Source organism: Sceloporus undulatus, chromosome 4 (genome assembly GCF_019175285.1).
Source record: "Sceloporus undulatus isolate JIND9_A2432 ecotype Alabama chromosome 4, SceUnd_v1.1, whole genome shotgun sequence".
Classification (NCBI taxonomy): domain Eukaryota; kingdom Metazoa; phylum Chordata; class Lepidosauria; order Squamata; family Phrynosomatidae; genus Sceloporus; species Sceloporus undulatus.
The window spans coordinates 64803844-64827201 of record NC_056525.1 but is presented as its reverse complement, the minus strand read 5'-3'; the positions used below and the strand labels follow the sequence as shown (position 1 = coordinate 64827201).

At 40.2% G+C, this 23358-nt stretch overlaps 1 protein-coding gene across 1 annotated transcript in view; it reads right to left on the bottom strand.

Moving 5' to 3' along the window:
* Positions 1-23358, bottom strand: part of SPDEF (SAM pointed domain containing ETS transcription factor) — a 75784-nt gene that overhangs the window by 6345 nt on the left and 46081 nt on the right. The window lies entirely within an intron of this gene.

Below are 23358 nucleotides of genomic sequence, written 5' to 3'. Positions count from 1 at the left end.
CATTGATGGGGAAAGTGCATCTTCATCCCAACATAAACAGAAAATCACAAATGGGCTCAGAATATATTTGAACATTTAGAGCTTAAATGTTTCTTATACCTCTCTCTCACACACACACACACTCTCTCTCTCCCCTCCACACACTTTCTTTCTGTTTGGTGCAAAAACTATGCACACATCTTTCTCTTTGTTGTCCAGCTGCATATCACCTCTCACAGTCATATCTCCATTGCAAGGCCAACTCATTATTGAGGTAAGTGCAATAGCTCACATCTTTAAAAGGGGTGCGCTGATTCCTTTCCAAGAGTTCATTTGCTGTGATCTCCTCTTTATCAAGTGTGATTCTGTAATAAGTTACTATTGTAGGTATTTATTTCATACCATCTGTGATATACAGTAACTGGCTGAAAGAGACCTACAGAGACACAGATCTATTGCTTTGGGGATCTTTAATTTTTATTTTTAGGGCTCAAAACAAATTCTTTGGAGGTTGTGTGCTTCCCCTTACCCAGATGTAGGGCAACTCCTGCTTATGTGAATATTTACACACATTAAATTGCCCAGTGACTAGAACTGTGACTAAACTAACATTTTAAAATGTCACTGGGGTGGAACACGCTGTTGACAACCCTGTAAGCAAAAGTTGGTGGCTCACATAATACACCAGCCAGCAACACCTCTCACTGTATTCATGTAGTCAGGTGTTATTTGCTCCATTTTAATGGCAGGAGGAAACTGAAAGCCAGGATATCAGCCATTAGCAGAAATGCCTTCAGTGTGATACAGTAAAACTACTGTTGTTCTTGTTGTGTGCCTTCAAGTTGTTTCCAACTTAAGGCAAACCTAAGGTGAACATATCAGGATTTTCTTAGCAAGGTTTAGTCAGAAGACGTTTGCCATTACCTTCCTCCTAGTCCAACACCCAAACCATTACACCATGCTAGCTTAGTAGAATTACTGTTTGGGGGAAGTTTTCCTATGTTCAGACTGGGGCCTTTGTCCATTTGGAAGTGGATTTGAAAATGAAGCCATTCTGTGTAGGCTGCAGCTACCATAGGACAATAACCTCTTTGCTCCCCAAAGGAGTGACAAACAGAAGGTAGATTTCATCTCCTTGGAGTTCACAAAGGATATTGACTTTCAGTATTTCACCAGCAGCAAAAAGAAAAGTCCCCCATTCTCCTAAATTAAGATGCTAAAATCAAGAAAACTTGAAAGAAAACAGGAGAGTAATTGTGACTGGGAGGATCTGTATGAGAGCACCAGTTCTTGTGCCGAAAAGAAATTCCTGGGCTAAGCCTGAGCTTACAGGCATTTTATTCCTCCATTTTGTGCTGACCTTCTTGAGTTTTCCTTATATTTAATGCCAATTGGTGGACTTTGTGGTTCTTGTGAACACAAAATTATCTCCTACAGACCTAGACTCTGATCTTGCCACCATACTGTATGCTTTGCCTTCTAGGATCAAAGGGACCAGGTGTGGCTGGAACAGTTCCTTGCCTCAGTAGCTTGATCCACTGCCTCCATAAAGTTTCACAAGGAGTCAACGAAATCCCACTTTGTTTCTTAAAAGTCAGTCAGATAATCCTATTCCAGTAGGTGTATATACATGAAAATGGAAAATCTCTGAGGTGTAAGGTCTTACATGCACAAACATGCATTTTAAGAAAATTAATCCTGGGTAGTTATGTGCATGTGAATCATTTGGAATTACTTCAGATAAAGCAGCCTGCAGAGATATGTAGAGCCTTAGCAGACCAAACAAACTGGCTTTCCCTATGAACAGAAGAACCTTGGACACACATAGGAAATGTTTGAATTAACAGAGCTATTTCAACAAAGCCATTTCAGAGTTCACAATTCAAGCTATTTAAGTGTTCTAAAGCTGGTGCTTCTAAGGTGAATGTCACATATGACATCCCCCCTCCCAACATCCTTAATCCTTTCCCTAGTTCCCAGAAAGAGGAAGACTATTAAAAACTTTAAGTGTGATGTTTCAGCAGATTGTCTGTATTTAAGACAGAAACTATTTTCTTCCATGTGCCTATTTGCTAAACAGCATATTAATGGTTGCTTCAAAGCATCCTGTGTTTAAATTTGTGTCTATATTAAGATATTAGAAATACACACAAACTAGAGCATCCAAATATGTATTTTAGCAATTGACAGTGCTATACCCTTGTATGCTGCAATGTCTTCTTGTCTGGAGTTGAGGTTTAGTTACCAGGGAAAAGGAAAATTAGGGCATTGGACCCACAATATGAAATCTGCCCACTCAAACAAAATTTTCATTCCATCTCCAAATTTCTAACATTGCAGACAATGAAACATTGGAAATTCTTCGCACCTAGAACTCTTGCATTTTCGCTGTTTTCATTCCCTTGATAACTTGGCCTGCTCCTTTTCTTTGGATGCCTAAATTGTATTTCTACTGAAGTTCGAAATCATTGCATGATATGAAGTATAGATATAGTGAAGAAACTAGAAACTGGAGTTGTTTGTATGCAGATCTATTGGAGAGACCTAAGAGCAGATTGATTTATTTCCAGGTAAACATGTTTAGGATTAGAGTACTAAGGTTCTTATGAAATGGTAGGCTGGGCATACTCTATCAGAAGCATGTTGTTGTTGTTGTTATACTTTATTTATATAGCACTGTAGATTTACACAGCACTGTACATACAAAAGACATAACCCTGGAGTTCACAACTCTTCTGAGGTCAAAACAGGCAGGCAAGTCTCATTCCTATTATGAATGTGCAGAATTAAAACTTAGGTAAAAAGAGCCAAATCTCTTAGAAAACTTGTGGCAGAAGACAAAACTGAACCCAAATCCTTTGAATCACAGGCTATTGTAATATCTACATTTTGCCTGACAAATATATAGGCCTGTTACATCAGTTCAGCATGAATCCAGTGGGACAAGTGACTGGGTAGAGTCTTCATCCATAACCCCTTTGAACTCTAAAATCATGATCTGAAGGAAGTTTCCAAGTTGTCTTTCTCATAATCCGTGATTTAAAACATTGTGCCCATCTGTCTTTGGTATAGAGAGGCCTGGACTCAACAGAGAAAGGGATGAGCCTGCGGGATTCCCATGGCAACCTTTAAAACTGTCACTAACCAGACAGAAAGCATGTTGGTTCCCTGAGGCTTTAAAGAGGGGAAAATCCCTCTGAAATGAGAGTGAGGTTAGGATGCTTCTGCTGGAGCCAGGACACTCACATGCATAAGCCAAACTATATATGGATATTTCCCTTGTGTAACAGAACACCTCAATTGAAGCTAATAACTCATGCCTTTCTGGCGGTCTCTCTCTCAAAGAACTTTTTTCATGTGACATTTAAGAAACTGGCATTTGGAGCCCCTATGAACATTAGCAGTTGACCAATAATAGGGTACATGCACTAGAAAGTTCCTATCACCATATGCCAAACCATGCCTAATGTCCAATATTTCATCACTTAAATCTAAACAGAAGACCTAGCTCCTAAGAGAACCAATACATACACATAAATATGCAGAAAGAGGACATTCCATATAAACCTATCTAAGGCTGCAATTCTATACACACTTGCTTGGTAGTCCCCCTCATTTAATCCAGTTTCTGAGTAGATAATTGTAAGACTGCATTGACAGCAAACTACTGACACATTTGCACAAATATTTAGTGACAGTCTTTGGCCTGAATAGAAATGAACAATTGTTCATTTCTATCTGTGACCCCAGACTTCGGGTGACCTTAGGAGGCTAGAGCATTTTTTAAGGCAAGACATTATTGAATAATTACCATTGCATAACATAATTTGTTCCCCAAATAAATAAATAAATAATAACTATCCATTCCATGTATTGTTGTAAAAGCTGCGAAGGAAGTTGTGAAAAGTGAAGAAAGCTGACCTGAAGAAAATCAACTCATTTGAAATGTGATGTTGGAGATGAGTACTGCAGATACCATGGACTGCTAAAAAGAGAAATGAATGAGTTTTAAAATCAATCAAGCCTGAATTCTCCCTTGAAGCCAGAAAAACCAACTGTCATGCTTTGGACATATTATAAGATGATATGACTCATTGGAAAAGCCAATGATGCTTGATAACGTGGAAGGCAATAGGAAAACAGGAAGCCCAGACCATAGGTGTATTGTTTTGTGTGGTTTTTTGGGGAGGCTATGTGGCCATGTTCTAGAAGAGTTTCTTCTAGAACATGGCCACACAGCCCAAAAAAAACCACAAAAAACTATGGATGCCATAACTCCAAATTTTATGGACATTTCACAAGGAGATATTAATACTTCCTTGTGTTATCTAGTGTTTTAATAATCACTTTATAACAATTTGCAGATATACAGTGGTCCCCTGATATCTGATTCCAGGATCCCCCATGGATACCAAAGTCCATGGATACCAGATACCATTAAATACAATGGCAAAGTAAAATGGTATCCCATATATACAATGGCAAAATCAAGGTTTGGTTTTTGGAATTTATATATATTAAAAACATTTTCAAGCTGTGGATGGTTGAATTCATGGATACGGAAGGCTGACTGTATAATTTTGTATAATTTTAATATAATATATTAATTTTAATATAATATAATACATATAATATAATATATAATACATAATATAATTTTAGTAATTTTTGTATAATTACCACAGTTTACACTTTGGAAATATCTCAGCAAGCACTCGTAGAAAATAGGGATGGAGAGCTCTAGAAACATTTCTTATTTTCACTTTGAACTTTCATCACTTTAGCAAACTTTGGAAAAATGGTCAGAGACATGAGAGAACAAGTGCCAGAACTTCACTGCAAGTAATGCCACAATTTAATTTAATTTAATTTTCATTAAATTTTCAAACATTTAATTTTCAAAATTGTTTCTGACCCATCTTTCAGATTCCCTGGAATCAAGACTACTAATGAGAGAATCTCTGAACTCTAGCAGTCTCTAGAATCTGGAGTTTACTGACTCCATACTAGCCAAACAAGTGTACCCTTTGTGTAGCTGCTTTATTTGCAGGACTGTTCTGTACAGTACATTACCATCTTTGCCCACTTTGATGTGCCAAATTTAAAAAAATAATTTCCTTGCTGATGTTCTTCACAGGTTTCTGCCAAAGTCCTGGACCCATAGTTTGTTCCCCAGCATGAATGATATATGGTAAATAAGAGATAATTAAATGTCATTAATTGCTGCAGGTCAAAAGACCTATTATGCCTGATAGGCCAACGAATGAAAGTATCACACAAGATGATTTGTTCTTAAAGCAAATTAGGAGTACTCATCTCTATTCCTTGTAACACAGAATGGTCTGATATCTCTAATTTGCTTACACAAAGGGTGATTCATTATCCCTAGAAAGGATAATTAAAGAAAATTAGAAATACATTTGGAATTGCACAACTACAACAATGGTTAAGAACAAGATATAGCCTTCTGTGTTGGGGATAGGGTATGCTTTGGACTACAACTCCCACCGAATGTAGCAAATATAGATAACAGTGAATGATGATGGAAGTTATAACACCAGGAGGATCATATATTCCTCCAACTTCAGTCTATGTGGGACACTGAGGCTATAAATATGTTTGATTGTGGTAATTCAAGCACATGAATTGTGGAACTATTTGAAAAGACATTCCAGCATTCTATTTTTATGACATAATGATTTTTGCATTGTAATGCACCTGTAGCTGAACTATCTAAGTTAAAATTCAATGGATTTTTTAAAAATGAATATTTGGTCATGTAACAATAACAAAACAAACTGAGGATTTATAAACCTGGAAATCAGAGCACAGTTTTGAATGCGAGCATCTGTAAAGCCATATCGTTGCCCCAGATCTTTGAAGTTTTGGCTCTTATTGGGGAAAACTCTACAAGAACAGCTTAACCTCTACAAAGCAAGCACTCTGTTCCTTCTTTGCACAGACAGTACAAGTTGGTTTCCACTCAGACCTGCTGACAGCAGGTAATTTTTAATAGCCCAGCCAGGTATTTCAAACACAGCATTCACAAATCAGGAACAAATGCTCAGCGGATTGTTCGCATCATTTCCTTACATTAAGATTGAAGACTGTGATCTTTGGAGACTTCCCAGTGAAAATGCAAACAGCTGTTCTTACATATTTAGGAACATAGAAAGCTGCCTGCCCTGTGCCAACTCAGAATTATCTATCTAGCCTAATATGTCCTACTCTGACTGGCTGCTGCTCAGGGCAGGTCTATATTTGCCAAAATAATCTGGGCCGCCCCCTGGTGTATTCTGGCCCTGAATTCCCTCAATACCTCCCTTTTGCTGTGGGTTTTTGGCTCTTGCAGTGAATAACAGATGGCTGCATTTCCAAGCAGCCCCCATTTGTCATTTGGTGCCACTGCTGAGGTCATTCTGACTTCAGGTTGACTTGTGCCCATAGTATTGGCACCAGGCAGCTCACATGGACCACAAGTGAAAAGACAGCTGCCATCCTCACTGTGAAGATGGCTGAAAACCCGCAGCAAAAAGGCAAGTTATTTAAATGCAGGTTGAGAGGAGGGGAAGCCCCAAATTGTGTGTGGGTGTCATGAAGACAGTCCAGATTCTATTTAGCATTTTGGTCCTGCATCATATAAACAAGACACTGTGAGCCAGGGAGAATTGGAGGTAAATTATGCAAACAAGCCCTGGAACAAAACTCTTTCTCATCTCCTGGTGCCTGATTCTTCAAACCTTACTTTTTGTGTTGTTCCTTCAAGCCCTTTTGACTTATGGCAATTTGGCAACCCTAAGATGAACTTATCATGAGGTTTTCTTGGCAGGATTTGTTTAAAGGTGGTTTGCCTTGCCTTCCTTTGAGGCTGAGAGAGTTTTACCTGCCCCAGGTAACCCATTGGATTTCTATGGCTGAATGAAAATTCAAACCCTAGTCTCCCAGAGTCCTAGTTCAGCACTCAATCCACTACACCATGATGGAAATCTGATTTACCAGGGCTTTCAACATGAAAAACAAGTGTCCTGAACCAAAGTTCTTCCCAGAGTTCGGAAAACTTACTTTTTTTCTCTTTTTTCCCCCTCCTTTGTTTTTTCTTTTTTCTTTTTACTTAACCTCCCAGATTCTCCCAGACAGATTCTTGGAACTGTGGTCCAAACAACCCTAACTTTTCTAGGTTCTGATTCATTGCTACATTTTGGTAGCCAATATCTGCCACTTTTATTCCATGGAAACTGGTGTCTGTCACTACTATGTTCCCTGACTCACCAAATTTCTTTAACATAATCAAATTGTTGAGTTCATCCCTCCCATATACATTCCCTCTGAACAACACCAGCGAGGACAGACACTGCTTTGGATAAAATGGCTTCCTATAATGCCTTACAGGAAAAATTTACAATAGCTCACATATGAGGCTGAACCCATTGAGTTATATCAAAATAAAATTGCTAATAGAGTGTATTTTAAGCACTTTGGTAACCATCATAGATGAACATTTAATCTTGCGTATAAGTAAATAAATAACAATGTTAAAGTAAAACAAAAATAAAATTTATGTTTTTAATGTTCATGCAAAGTGCTATGAATGACTAGCTTATCTCTGTCCAGAAAAGACCTTAACTAGTGTATGAGGTGGAGCTGGTGCTAAGCACTCTAAGCCACAGATTCCATTTGGGTCTCCAGTGACAGGAATACTTGCCCCTTCAGGGGGAGTGAAACCCCACCCAAGAACAGGCTTTTTATCCTGTGCCTGGACCTGAGAACTGCCAATCCACAGAGCCTCCATCATATCAGGATTGAGCTTCAGTTTATTGCCCCTCCTCCAGCCCACTGCAGCATCCAGACACTGGTCCTGCATCTGCACATTTATATATACAGTTGGCCCTAGCCTTACGTGGGGATATGTTCCAGATCCCTCCGCGTAAGGCGAATTCCGCCTATGCTCAAGCCCCATTGGAAACAATGGGGCTTGTGCACGGTGGCGCGTGGGGCGCAACGGGAGCGCATGCCCATTCAATTGAATGGGACGCACCGCCCCTTCCGCCCCACGCGCACTCCGCACGCACCCCGCGGCTTGAGCGCGTAAGTTCAAGTCCGCGTAAAGCGCGCCCACGTATGACGCAGGCGCGCTGTACTACATTACATTACATTATATATACCAATGGTAAATGTTTCCTATAACCCATTTTATCCAAAGCAGTGTCAGTCCTTGGTTGATGTCATTAAGAAGGAATGTATATGGGAGGGATAAACTATATAATATAGGCGAGTTACAGACCGCCCCTTTGGGGCGGCCTGTAGGTGCTCCTTTCCCCAGTGTATCGAGGCCTCAGCTGCCACAACGGCAGCCTCTGAGGCCCCGATCCGCCACTTTCCGGGCTGTGAGGAAGGGGCAAAAGGCCGCTTCTCCGCGGCCTGGAAAGGGGTGTCCTTGGGGCTTCAAGCCCCGAGGACACCCGATGGTGGCGGGGAGAAGGAGAAAGGGGCCGCTTGGCCCCTTTCTCTTCTGCGTCGCTGGGTGCAGCCATCTAAAGGCTGCGCCCAGCGACACAAACCTGGAAGGAGCTCAGAGATGGAGCTCCTTCCAGGGCCGTGGAAAGGGCGCACTAAGCGCCCTCGCGCGGCCCCACTACATAACAATCGCGCCACCTCATTTGGAGGCGCCGTGGTTGTGACGTAGTCATGGCTGCAGCCATGTGGAATGGCCGCCGCCATTTTGTACGTGCTGAGTACATACAGTGGTACCCCGGGATACGAAATCACCGCGTTACGAAATTTCCGGGATACGAAAAAATTAAATAGGAAAAAACTGTTTCGGGTTACGTTTTTTTTTTCGGCTTACGAAAAAAATTTTGGTGCTTTTCGGCGCTTTTTCGCACGAAATCGCGGCTTTCGGCGCTAGCGGCTATGGCTTTTTCGGGTTGCGAAATCTTTCGGGTTACGAACGGCGCCGCAGAACGAATTATATTCGTAACCCGGGGTACCACTGTACTAGGGTTGGGGGGTGCGGAAGCGCCGCCGCTTCCTAACCCTAGTACGTGCTCAGCATGTACTTTAAGGCTCGTCTGTAATGGGCTACAGTTACACCCTCATTACTGAGAAATGGAACTGATTCAACTAGATATTTTTAAGTAGTAACTCACAAGCATGAAGCCAGTGAGCATGATGCAAGGCAGTATGAATATCTCCAGCATTTACAGAAAAGCCACTGTGACCAAGCAGCATCTATCTGCCTATCACATCACATCACTACAAAACTCTTTCTGAAAGTGTATGCATGTATAATTAAATGAATGTATAAGCAATGAATTCCGTCACATGCACTCCACTCTGACCTTGCATTAGCTTTCCTGATAATGTATTTGAATGGTATGAATACAAGGCTAACAAATACATAAAGAATTATACGATTTTATTTTTAACTTCACAGCTAAAGTCACTCAGGAAGAAAGGTCATGCCTGCCAAACAAATAGGTTGTAAGTTAAAGAGTATTTTCTCATTCTGTTGAGTTGCAGGTGTAATATAAGAAAGTCTTCTTTGTTGACCTTATTTCTTGGTGGCATGCAAGGATACTATACAAAGCTACCAGTATTTGCTTCTGTGGGGTGAAGCAGTCCAGCACGAAGAGGCAGCCAGAGGCTCTGGAAGTGGACCATTGCTGTGATCCCAAACAAGCCATTGTCCTTAACACCCCACCCCAAAAGCAGTTAGAAGCCACTGTTTAGGGCCTATACCTCATATGCCCATGGAGCCAGAAGTGGAACATGCTGCTTCAGAGAATGGTGGAGTCTCCTTTTTTGGAGGTTTTTTAACAGCAGCTGTATGGGCCCAGTGCTACTGCACTTAGGCAGAAAAAATTAAATGCCTAGATATAGGATGGGGGATACCTGACTTGAAAACAGTATACGTGAAAGGGAGTCCTAGAAGACTACAAGTTGAATATGAGTCAAAAGTGTGTTGCTGCAGCTAAAAAAGCCAATGCATTTCTAGGCTGCATCAATAGAAGTATAGTGTCTAGGTCAAGGGAAATAATAGTGATACTCTATTCTGCCTTGGTCAGGCCTCACCTGGAATACTGTATCCTGTTCTGGGCACCACAATTCAAAAAGGATGTTGACAGGCTGGAGCTTGTCCAGAGGAGTGCAACCAAAATGGTGAAGGGTTGGGAAAACTTGCCCTATGGGAAGCAACTTAAGTAGCTGGGTATGTTTAGCCTGGAAAAGAGAAGGTTAAGAGATGACCTTCTCTTTTTAAACCTTCTGTTTAAATATTTCAAGGGATGTCATATTGAGGATGGAACAAGCTTGTTTCCTGCTGCTGCAGAGAACAGCACCTGGAACAATGGATGCAAGCTCCAGGAAAAGAGATTCCACCTCAATATTAGGAAGAACTTCCTGACAGTAAGGGCTGTTGGACAGTGGAACACCACATAGAGTGGTGGAGTCTACTTCTTTGGAAGTTTTTAAAGGGAGGCTGGATGGCCATCTGTTGGGGGTGCTTTGATTGTGTATTCATGTATGGCAGCAATTTGACTTGATGACCCTTGTGGTCTCTTCCAACTCTATGATTCTAGGTGCAAATGAATATATAGTATCCTTCACTTGTTTTAATACATAAATATATTTTGATTCTTTATTATTTTTAGAAATAAGTGGATATAAATTAAAAAATTAACTTCCCCCAGGTTTGGCAGCAGCAAAGGTGGCTGTTGCTGCAGGAATCACTGCTATTAAACAAGAACATGTAGAGCTGGAGGAGCATCAGGCCCCACCACCATTTGCTTCTGGGTTTTAAAAAAAAATTAGTATAAGTTTGCTACTGTAATAGGTTAGAAGGATTGAAACATAATTGTGAACTGTAACTATTGCCAGCCAGTCCCAGGGACAATCAGTTTGGCAGGAATCTCTGCATATAATCTAAAGCAAGGTATGAAGGTAAGAATAGCTCCAGGGACCAAGGATTTAGGATTGCTCAGTGTGTTGAATGTGTTGTGAATGCAAAGTGCTTTTCTTTGGCATTTTCCCTGTGTGTGTGTGTGTGTGTGTGTGTGTCTGTCTGTCTGTCTGTCTGTCTTTCAGAAAGCACATCCTGATAAGCAAAAAGAGCCCTAGATATCATTGGAGGAAAAAGGGGCAGACACATATGAGCATATGTGGAGCGATGATGGCCCCTCCAAGGAAGCAGGAGATCAATTAGGAGAACCTGGTATTAGGACAGTTGTAAGCTAGGGCAATGTTGTATTTAATGGGACTTCAGCATCCATGGTTTTTGTTTTCCATGTGGGATCCTGGAACCAAACACCCCAGTGGATTCCAAGGGCCCACTGTAATTATCTGAGCCTTTCTTTGTGTGAAAGCCTTTCAGCAGGGCAGCTATTATCATTTCAAGAAGTGTGTAATGCATGCCAGATTCAATCCCAGTAAGTGATATTATTTCCTTTTTTAACTTATATTTCTTCCCCCTTTTTCATGTTATCAGTTTTGTTGAAAGCTGGAATCATAAGTACAAATGATACTGAGGACAGCCACAACAATGGGTCTACAGAAGTAAAACAGCTCTCAGAGTAAAACATTTGCCAAAACTACACCAGTCACATGGAATCCTGGGGAAAGAAGGACTTTGTTGAGGAGAAATTGTAGTCCAATCCTTTTTTACTTTTTTGACCTCTGCCTAAATGACTGACCCAGGAAAAATAAACTTCAACAGGATTTTCTCAATAAGAGAGGTGAATCATATGCTGCCATTTTCAATCCCACCTGATTCTATGGGTTGATCTCTGGACTGATTATGAGAACTGCACTGGAGTGAGGTCAGTTTGAGGATGGTCATGATTTTCAGTACAGGCTTGGACTTGATGCCCTGTTTGGTCCACTGACATGTAGTTCGTTTGTCCCACAAAGACTGAATGTTTTCCAGTGCAGCAACCTCAAAGTCGGGTTCTCTGCAGGTCAGGGATTGAACACAAAGAGAGGGCCAGCTGTTCAGAAAGCTCTGCTTGCATGGTAATGCTTCACATTCTAGGAATCTCTATCAGGAGCGTGTGCCTATAGGTTTCCCAGAGAGATGTTGCCCAGCTCCAAATCTCTAGTTTATTTGCTCTGGATTAAATTAAAGCTTTAACAGATCAGTCTGAAATCCAGCCCCCATGTGGCTTCCAACACAAAAGGGAATCTGGTAACAGCTTGCAAAGGTCTTGAAGTCCTGAGAAAGGCCTTTGCCAAATTATGACAGTGAGGAGTTGCTTGGAAGTGGGATTAAATCATACTCTTGCCTTGACCACAACAAAAAAGGGTAAGGAAGAAGACAAGAATGACAGTCATTTTGTGGGCTTCATACTAACTGGGATGCAGATGGCTGCTGGCTGCTTCCCATCATCTGCTATGCTTAATCTCCCACATCATGGTCAGGAAAATGTGGGACAACACACTTACCTACATATCAGACAAACACTGCACACTGATACAAACCAAAAATTTCAGAAATATGGTACATGAAAGGCTTTAGAGTAGGGGCAACAGAACTATTTTCACAATAGCAGTCTGGATCATGATTCTAATTTGAATCTGTATGTCTTTGGGTTCTTGATTCTTACATCAAATATAGTCTGTGTTTCCCATTCATCAGCTGCACTGGATTATGTTTCTCCAGTTGCCCATTTCAACAAATGTCAGAGAATGAAGTATGATTATATTTCTTTTTTAAGGTGCTAAAATCCATTTGTCATTAACAAAAAACATAAAAGTTTTGGATTTGGTGTTTGTCTGGTTTTTATGTTCTTTAAATGTGAATGCAGGAGAATGCAAAATTAATTGGTTCATCCATCTCTAGCAGAAAATAGACCAGGATCTGCAGGTAGATCTCTGGGTAATATTTGCGGTAGGTCAAGAAGTGTTTCTGACTCTCCTTGGCTATCTCCTAAACAAAAATGAATAACTTCAAAACTGGGCAAAATTACAAGATTTTTTTAAATTATTTTTTTACAGCTCTGGATATTTTTTGTGAAAAACATATTCCCCCCCTCCCAAAAAAAGGAGCTTTTGTGCATCTTGTGTAAAATACAATGGTTTTTCCACAGAACTATTATTTTTTAAAAATACTTTTTTACAAAAAAAAATATTTACATCCCAAACAAAAGATCTAATGGTGCTTGACCATTTTCTGACCAGGCTATCTCAGCACACTGATAAGAAATTCTTGATGAGAAAGAAAGCTTGTGAGTTTATATCTCTATTTCTAGTTGTAAACTTGTGTTAGAAGACCTTATCACTGATAACTCATAATTAGTTTTGTATATCTAGATCATCCCAGTCTGTGGCTCTGGACATTTGACTCTACTCCATTAGTTAGTATTTTGAACCAAACTCTTTCCAGTCACTATTATGCAGCTGGATCTGGTTGTTGGACCTTGTGGTTCTGGTAAAAACACTTAGTAGACCCAGCAGGCTTGACGTTTGTCTATTTCTAGACTACAGTAACATGATCAAAATACTTCAGAGTTTTCTTGTGCAGACCAGTGCCAAAGTTTGGGAAACATGTTTTTGGACTAAAATTCCCAGAATCCTCCAGCTAGCATGGGCAGTTGTAGTCCAAAAAATTAATTTCAAAGCTCTTGGAACCACTTGGTTGCAACTATTCTAAAGCAATGTGGGTGCTTTCTGATAAACTACCTTCTAAAGCAAGACCCTTTGCAAAAGTAACCATGACATATTAGATGTTCAAAATCCATGCATGAGTGTGTGAACTAAAAGAGCAATATTACCCAAAAGACCTGAAGGGCAACTGTTGACCTTAAAGACCTAAACAGTTACAATGGAAGGTAGGAAGGTTATGGTGGCACACAATACCACCACACCTGCCTTTTCCTTTTCCCTACCATTGGCATGTTTCATGCTGAGAAGCCAAGGACCTGTGGTCTGGGAAAGTGAAGCTGGCCAGCAGCAGAACCGCTAGGCTGTGGGAGCGAAAAGCCTGAGTAATCTTCTGACAAAATGTGCTGTACTCTAAGGGTGGGGACCTTTGTTTGGCTTTCTCTGGCTTTGGCACACAGACTGCTTGCTGCCTTTATGGGAGAGGTGGAGAACTGTTTACTTGGAGAAGCTGCACCAAACAAGAAGGAGATTCACTGCAACAGCAAGCCAAGGATTGTCTGAAGCAAAGAAAGGAAAGCCAGCTTTCCTCTCATGACTCTCTTTCTACCCGATCCCTTTCGAATTTCAGTTTTTGGGGAGTAATCCCTGAAACACAGAGTAACAAAGCAAGATCTTCCTTCTGTTTCTAGTTTAAAAGCAAAGGTGCCATGCAGTACATTCTTCTTCCTCTCTGCATTTTTTAAAATCTCTTTCTTCTCATGAGCATTTTCCACTTTTTTTCTATTTTCTTCCCTGAAACCATTAAAACTTTTGGTCATTGGTCTGCTTCTCATGTGTTCATTATGTTTTCTTTTAATATTTAATATTTTAATATTTTAAGAAAGAACAGCTGGCTGCCTGGCTTTGAACCTGCAGGGTTTATGCACGGTAATTTTATTTCTTTTTCTCAGAGTTCCTATTAATTTTTAGAAGGCCAACAGCTTGCAAAGGAACTCTGATCGCTTGGGGCTTAAGCAAACAGTGGTTATAGTCATAGAACAGGTGTAGGTTATTTTTCCTCTCTACTTCCTCATTGTCAGTCCCAGCACCTTGGAGAGAGCTTGAACTGAAAACCCAATCATTTCAGTGTATCGAATCCAGAACGTGGACAAGTTACTTTGGGGGGTGATGGAGTACAGCTCACAGATCTCACAGCCAGCATCACCTCTTGGGGGTTCTGGGAACTGTCTTTCAAAGAACAATTTGCCCAAGCTTAGGTCAAAGGACAGATTTGGAGATTTCCCCCATGTGTCCTACCAAAGGACCAAAATGGCAATGAAGCTGTGGACCACCCTACACCAAAATGACATGAATGAAAGTAATGGGGGAGCTCTGCCTGGAAGACATCCACTTTCCCACACTGGGTATATCTAAACATCAGCTACATTCAGCAATTTTATTTATTTTATTTATTTGTTTCAAGGATTTAAATAATCTCCCACAATGGGATTCAAGGCTGGTGTTTTGTGAATTTGAATCTGTGCATTTTACACCTGCACTGCCCACATGCTGAGTTTGGTCTTGAATGCAGGATTAACAGTCTGACAATCTCTACTTTCCTTTGGTAAGAAAGCCTTCTCATCCTTATGACTCCAAGGATAGGCTTGAAAATATGGAAAATGCCTGTTGAAATCTCAAAAGCTACCTTAGTCAGAACTAGGTGAGCTTCCAAAGGTTGGAAAAGTAACTTTTTCTTAGACTGCAGCTACCAAAATCCCATGAGGTTTTGTATTTGCTTTTTTTAAAGAGCAACTGTTCTAGTCTCTGCCAGGTATAATATCCTCCAGTGTTTTGACAGAACTCATTTCTTCTCCCAGTAACTAGAAGAGCTACAGTAAATTGGGGGGGGGGGGGGGGGGTTGGTGGTGTAATATTTAGATATTTTCTCAGTTTCTGTAACTCAAAGTTTATGTGATTTACCTTTTATTGGTGCAGAATCATCATCACCACCACCATCATCATCACCACCACAACTGAATGTCACAATCCATTTCTTTTTCAAAAAAATGTATCTGCAGCCCTCAACTGCTAAGTATGGTTAGACTTGACTGATACCCCTTTACAGCTAATCATATTTAAATGTTATTGCTTCAAATAACTTATTGTTCCATTAGATTTAATTTCTATATGAATAAGAAATAAATACATAAAATATCACCATCAACATTAGATTTTACTGTGTGACCAAAAGACACAACAGGTTTGGTGAAGTTGTTCTTCACTGTTGTTGTAAAAGAGTAATGTGAAGAGGATTTTTTTTTTTTGTTTTGAAAACTATAGTTTCCAGAGTTCCTCAGCCAGGATGGCCAGTCATGGCTATGTTGGCTGGGGGATTCTGGGAGTTTTAATCCAAAATGTTTTAAATTGGTCTTAGGATCGTACCTAAAATTTATCCTAGAAACTGGTCAAACAGCTAAGAATGCACAAACACCATTAGAATTTTAAACAAACAACTCCAAATACATTCTTTGTTGAAAGATCACAGTGACCCAACCAGAACTCAGGAAGGTCTGTTCATATTGCAAACTATCCCATCTTCATTCATTCCCCTACCCAATTCAACTTCCCTACAAATTCCTGTTTCCATCACTGGTGATGTAGCCAGGTAAAACAGGTGAATGTCTATAATATCTAAAGCAAACAATTGCCAGATTATAAACTCTTTCCTCACTGCCATAGGATTTGCTTGAGTTTGGTTTTGTTGCTGCTGTTGTTTTCTTTTTTATCTGACCTGCTAAGCTTTGGTACTTTCAGCCAGTGTGGATATGCAATGCTGATGCCTTGGTTGTGTGGTATAGTATAATGAACCATACACACAAGAAAGAAATGAGGTAGTGTAGATATGTGAATATATGCTAACAGATCAGAGCTTCTTAAAATTTAAGACCAAACGTTAAGAGTTAATATTTTAAAACTTAACTATGAAGGAAGTCATAGAAATACTGAGGAGCTCAAATATCAAAGAGACCTTTTAGTCTACCACAAGTACAAGAGATTACAATAGGCCTCTGAAGAGAAATTTGCTATTTTGCCGTTGTATTTGGAATGCCTCGCAGTAAACAGGCATTTTACTTTTTAACAATGATTGTTTCTATGAAGTCCCACCAAATCCATTGTTACCTAATGATTAATAATTCAGAATTCTCAATGCTTCATACTGCGTTAACCACTATGTTCTTCCTAGTATTAGTTCCAACTATGTTCCGTTGCCAATGCCCAGGTCAGCATATATTCAAACATAGAAAATTCAAAATGTTGGTCTTAACCTTTAGAATCCTTCACAGCTTGGATCCACTTTATCTGAAGGGTCTGCCTGATCCATGCCCTCCTAAGATAAGGGTGGGAATAGTGTCATCCCTTTTATATCCCATGTGACTATGAATCTTTGAAGTTGGTTTTTTAGTATTTGTATTTTTAGCTTGTTTTTGTTTGTATTTGTTATTGTTTTCTGCCTGTTTTGGGTAACAAATACATTTATTTTAAACAAGGAATAGTGCCATCTGCTTGCCACACGTAACCCATACGTGGACTGGGTACCCTTGGGACCACCCAAGCCGCTAATAAATACAAAAATGGGGTTGGCTGAGTGGGGAGCCCAAGTGCTTTTAAATGTTTTATCCTGTTTTAGTGGGGGTCTCCCTTTGCCCAACTTGCAATAAAAGCAGACAAAAAGTGACCAAAGAGTGATGCAACATTGCTTCCAGTCATCTGAATGGTGATCACAATAGCATGACTAAAAGAAGCCCCACAATGGCTCCCATGTCTTTCCAGACCCCATGGCATGTCCACTCTGTGCTCAGACTATTAACAGAGGCCTTTCTTCAAGAGCCCCTGCAAAGTAAGATATGGTGAGTGGCCAAAAGAGGAAGGGCCTTCTCAGCAGCAACCCCTTGCTCATGGATTTCTACTCCAGAGTGGTTCACCTGGCTTCTGTTTTAATGTCTTCTCAGCATCACTGGCATATTTTCCACAGGTTTTAAACATCTGTGTGATGCTGTAGTTTTGGTGTGGTTGTTTTACTCTCTGGGGGGAAAAACTGTTTTAGCACTATACCATCTGCGGTTTGCAATTAGTTTTTCATTTTTCAATCTGCTTTATAATTGTTTTAATGCTCTTTTATAAGGCTGTATTTGTGTTGATTCTGTGGTTTTGCATTGTTTTGCTATGTGTTGTAAGTCACCCAGAGAATGACATTTATTGGCTAACTAGATAAAGTAAATAAGTAAGTGAGTAAGAAAGTAAATAAAACATATGAGTTAACTAATGAGAACCAGACTCCTGTGCCTTCACCACTTCTCATTTTATTGAACTTCCAAGGAAATTTCCACAAATATATCCTCACTTGCTTCTCTCAAAGACAATTCGGACTTTACTGATATTTTGTCATCTGGGTTGCTTTCCCATTTTAAAACTATAACATTATTATTCCACTAACTGCCAGGGCAGGATCCTATGGAATCCTGGAATTTGTAGCTTAGGGACAGATATTTAAAATTCTCAACCAAATAGCTCTACTGCCTTACCAAACTACAAATCCCAGGATTCCATAGGATGCAGCCAGGGCAGTTAAATTGGAATCATAGTGCTAAATTTGTACAGTGTGAAAGGATTCCTAAATAGCTGCATTACAATAAGAGCTGGGAAATTTGAGGTCAGGGGGAGGGAAATTTGCCTTTTAAAAAAAAATCTGAATTTTAAGGGAACTATCTAAGGTGCTGAACCTATTTTGGGGATTGGGCAGATCATCCTGAACAAGTCATATTACAGTTCAGATTAAAACACAGAGGAGATTCACTGCCCCACTGACACTGGAGATACCGGAAACAAGAAGTGCAATATACTAATCCATATCTGAAACTGAGCTATTAGTGCTATGATCTTGAAGTACATCAGGACTGCAGCTGATCTGCACCTGGAAGTCCAACTTTCATTTTAGATACCATTGAAAATCAGCCACCAGCCTAAATATACAGGAATGAGTAAATCTGATGGATTAATGAGGAACACATTTCCCAGGACCAAACTACACATCATATACATTTTTAGTTTAGTGGTACGTGATTATTTTTTTGCTTTCAGCAGTAGGAAAGGAGGGCACCTGGGCTCAGGATTGTGATATGTAGGTCAAATAACGGTTTTCCCCAATGCCAATAAAACTGGGCTGAAACTGGGATCTCTCTTATGCCAGAACATACTCTGATGGTACATGGTACAGCCACCTTATGAAATCAAGCAGATCTAGATCTGGTGGTTGTCTTGAATCTGAGGCTGCTTAGGAATCCCAAGGGCATTGCACTGAGGAAAGAAAAGTGGTATCCAAAAGTACCAAATAGATACATAAAAATAGCAGTCAAGGTGTAGAGATCCCAGAAGAAAAGTAAAGGATTCACACGCATTCATATCCGCCTTGCACTGTAGTTCCAGTCCTTGATAAACTCTCTCCCTACATCTGTTTTCATTTTTTTTAAAAAAAACAAACCTATTACATACTACACAGATAGCATGGACAAGTTACTTTTTGAACTACATCCCCCAGGGTCCCTCACCCTGCTAGGCCAATGAAAATAGTTTTTGGACTATGACTCTGGAGATACTGGCTTTGAGATTCTGGGAGCTATAGTCCAAAAGAGTAACTTTCCCAAGCTCTGGTTACATTATCTGTACCATGCAGTTTCACTGTTAATCCTCTGGCAAGACTGAGATTCACCTTGAAGCATGAAAATGAAGTGAAATGATCCAGGGAGTGAGTCAGTTGTGAGCATAACTATCAACTGAGCGATGTGGCAGATGAGCCCCCATCCATGTTCTTAATCACATTATATGCCTAATTATATGCTTATATCATATGCCCATGTAACAGGATGTCATTGTGTTTTTAGTACATTATTTTCAGGAAATAATGGCTTGGTTTTTCCTGAGCAATGAAAGAAAAATACTGTACCTATTGTCACAGGCCTAGCCCATTTTCCTCTGAAATGGTTGACATCTGCTTGGCCTGTACCACTCTAATTTACATATATTAGTTCACAGGCTATATTTAAAAAATCCCAAAGCAACACACTTAACTAAGGGCCAAACTAGGGCCATATGTACCAGCCCATAGTTTGCCTTTATATGAGTGATATTTTTTTCAAAACACACAAGCGCACACACACCAGTGAGGTCCAGCCCAAATCAGTTTGGGAAAGAACTTGGGGATATTTTTGGACTAGAATTCCTAGAATCCTTCAGTCAATAGATCCACCAGCCATATTGCTTGGAGGTATGCTGGGAGATGTTGTTCAAAAGTTGACTTTTTCAAACTCAGTTTTAGAACTAATCTGTGGGAGGAGGGGTTTTAAGGTTTTGACTAGCACAGTGCCTATCTAAACCCTGCCTACTAACTACAGTAGTGGAAACAGAGCAAAAGAGTATAAGAAGAACCATGTCAGATCAGATCAGTGGCCTGTCTAGCACAGCATTCTGTTTATACAACATCCAATAACTTACCAATAGACACCTACATGGATATGAGTGCCACAGCACACTCCAGCAACTGATATACAGACACATGCCACCACTGATACCAAAGGTGATAGTCATCCTGATTAGTAGCTAGTGAGGGATCCATTCCCCACAAATTTATCCCATTTCCTTTTAAAGCCATCCAAGTTGAAAAGCATAAATTTAACTATTCAAAGCATAAAGGATCACTTCCACTTATTTGTCCTCACCTCTTCACCATCCAGCTTCAGTGAGTGAGCCTGAGTTCTAGCATTATGATCATGGAAGAAAAGAGTTCTAGTAATATGATCATGGAAGAAAAGTTTCTTTCTATGTCCTTTCTCCATACCATTCATAATGTTATAATGTTATATACCACAATCATGTATACCATATATAATGGACGTTATCAGACAAGGGAAATTGGAAGTATAATCCAATGGCAATCTGAACGCAATCATGGGGTTTAACGTTATTGTGTGATAGACTATCACACGCGATTTCACACGATGGGAAGTCATTCCGAATGCAATCATGGGGTTTCGTGTTATTGCGTGAGAGGTGATCACATGCAATTTCAGGCAATGGCAAGCTATTTTTGGACAATGGATAATCAGTTCAAATGCAATTTGAATTCACGTAAATTCGCTGAGCTAGCGAATTCATGTGAATGTGTTCTGGTCCCACTTTCTTTTCATTTGAAATTAAGAGAAATTCCTCCTGTGTGATAAACTCGAATGTTGTATAGCAGTCTCACATCCCCGTCCCCTGCTTACCCTTTTAAAGCCTGAAATGTTGATAAACTTTGCTCATAGGAAAGCTGCCCCATTTCCTTGACCATTTTGGTTGCCCTTTTCTACCAATTTTCCAGCTCTACAGTATCCTGTTTTAGGCTGGTGACCAGAATTATGCAGAGTGTTTCAGATTTGTATAAGAATAGTATATTTTTGGTTTTATTTTCAATTAGGACAACAAGGAATTTACTTTTATTACAGCAATCACACACTAGGCTGACATTTTTACTCAGTGCCTACCACAACCCCAAGATCCCTTTCTTCATCAGTCTCTGCCAATTCAGATACCATCAGAATTTAGAGAACTTAGTGAGACACAGTGTACCTTTGTAGAAGCCCTTCTCATCCTTTTACACCAAGCTTTGGCCATCCAATTCTGGCCTAAGTACCATGAAGGCATCAGATGCTATCTGATCTTGGAAACTAAACAGGGTCAGCTCTGGTAAGTACTTGGATGAGAGATCACCAATGAGATGCTTGTAGGATATATTTCAAAGGAAAAGCAAAACCTCCTCTGAATATGCCTTGCTTAAGAAAACCCTATGAAATTAATGGGGTTACCAGAAGTCAACAGGAGACTTGAAAGCACCTACACACAGACACTTGCCTTTCCACATGATTGACAATTTTATCCTTAATAACATTTTCCACCAATTTCTCTGAAAGAGAAGTTAAACTATCTGGCATATAGTTTCCTGAATTTTCTCTGGATCCCTTTTTAAAATGGACCACTCTTTATGGCACAGAAGCTGATTTTAAAACCATGTTGCATGTTTTGGTTAGCTAGCCAGTTTAGTGAGTAGCAGTTGTGTGTGTGCCTTCAAGTGATTTCCCACTTATGGCAAACCTAAAGTGGGGTTTTCTTCTGAGAGGGTTTGCCATTGCCATCTTCTGAAGCTGAAAGTGTGTGACTTGCCCAAGGTCACCCAGTGTGTTATTGCAGAGTCAAGATTTGAACCCTGGTCTCCAAAGTCTTAGTCCAATGCTCAAACCACTACACCACGCTAGCTCTGCAGTTAGGCTGTAGTTAGTTTCATTTCTGAGTTTTTTGAGCACCAAACCAACAACATACAATCTCTCAAGGATAGTTTAGTAAATGCTGAGTGTAGATTCCCGTACCTCGTTTACTTTGTTGTTGTCTGCCTTCAAGTCAGCACTGACTTATGGCAACTCATCCAAATGGCCACTGATTGACTGTAGGAATTCCTCTTCACCTGACTGTACTCCAGATAGGTACACTGATGGAACTTCACACTCCACCAACTTTATACAGAATCAGCCAATTTGAGAGTCTTGCTGCCAAGATCTTTAGGGGCTGCTGCATCTGGAAGTCCCTATCTTTCCAGGTGCCTCTTAGGCTGCATCCACATAGCCGAAATAACCCAGGTTGACACCTCTTTTACAACCATGGCTCAAGGCTATGGAATTCTGGGAACTGTAGTTTTGTGAGATATTTAGCCTTCTCAGTCAGAGAACTCTGATGCCACAACCAACTACAGTTCCCAGAATACCATAGCATTGAGCCATGGAAGTGAAAGTAGTGTCAACCCAGACTATTTCTGCAGTGCAGATGTAGCCTTACATGACTTTTATGAAACATTTCAAACTTTGTTTCTCTTTTTCCCTCTTGCCTTTTCATGCCATTAATGTATGCTATTGAACTGAATTTATCACCTGTTTTGTTTGTCTGCTATTTTTTACTGACAGTTTTGTGCTATTGTTAGTCACCTGAGAGAACCCTGCATTTAAAAGAAATAATTTTAATACATAAAATAAACTGTTCTGGAGAGACCATCTCAAAGGTGTTACGGTTGCTAGAAATGAGAACCTCTGAAGAGAACTGCCAGCACCTTGAATTGGGCTTGGAAACTAAAAAGCAGCCAATGCAATTCTCAGGAGTCACTGAATGTGATAAGCTCTTTATATCAGGGAGACAAAAATCAACACTCAAATTTCTTCCTTGTCTTGAAGCAGTTAACTGCAAAGATTAGACAAGCATAGCGATGCTGCTCTTATCCAGAAAGATTCAGAGGCACACAGCAAAGACCATGACAAAAGGCAGCCCTAGACACCTGCTGCTTATCCATACACAAAACAAAACAATCTAAGAGCATGCCTAGGCTGCATCTACACTCCAGAATTAACGCAGTTTGACACTGCTTTAACTGCTGTGACTCAATGCTATGGAATTCTGGGACTTGTGGTTTTGTGAGATCTCTAGCCTCCTCTGTCAGAGACCTCTGGTGCCATAACACACTACAAATCCCAGGATTCTATAAGATGGGGCCATGACAGTTAAAGCAGTGTCAAACAGCTTTAATTCTGAGGTGTGACAGCAGCTCTAGACTCTGGGTCTGTTCAGATGGGAAAATAGCTTCCACATCTATCACTCAATTACAAATACTCTCCTGCTATACTATTAGTTTTCCATCAGCATCCAAGCTATTTTCTCTGAATTCATACTGACTGA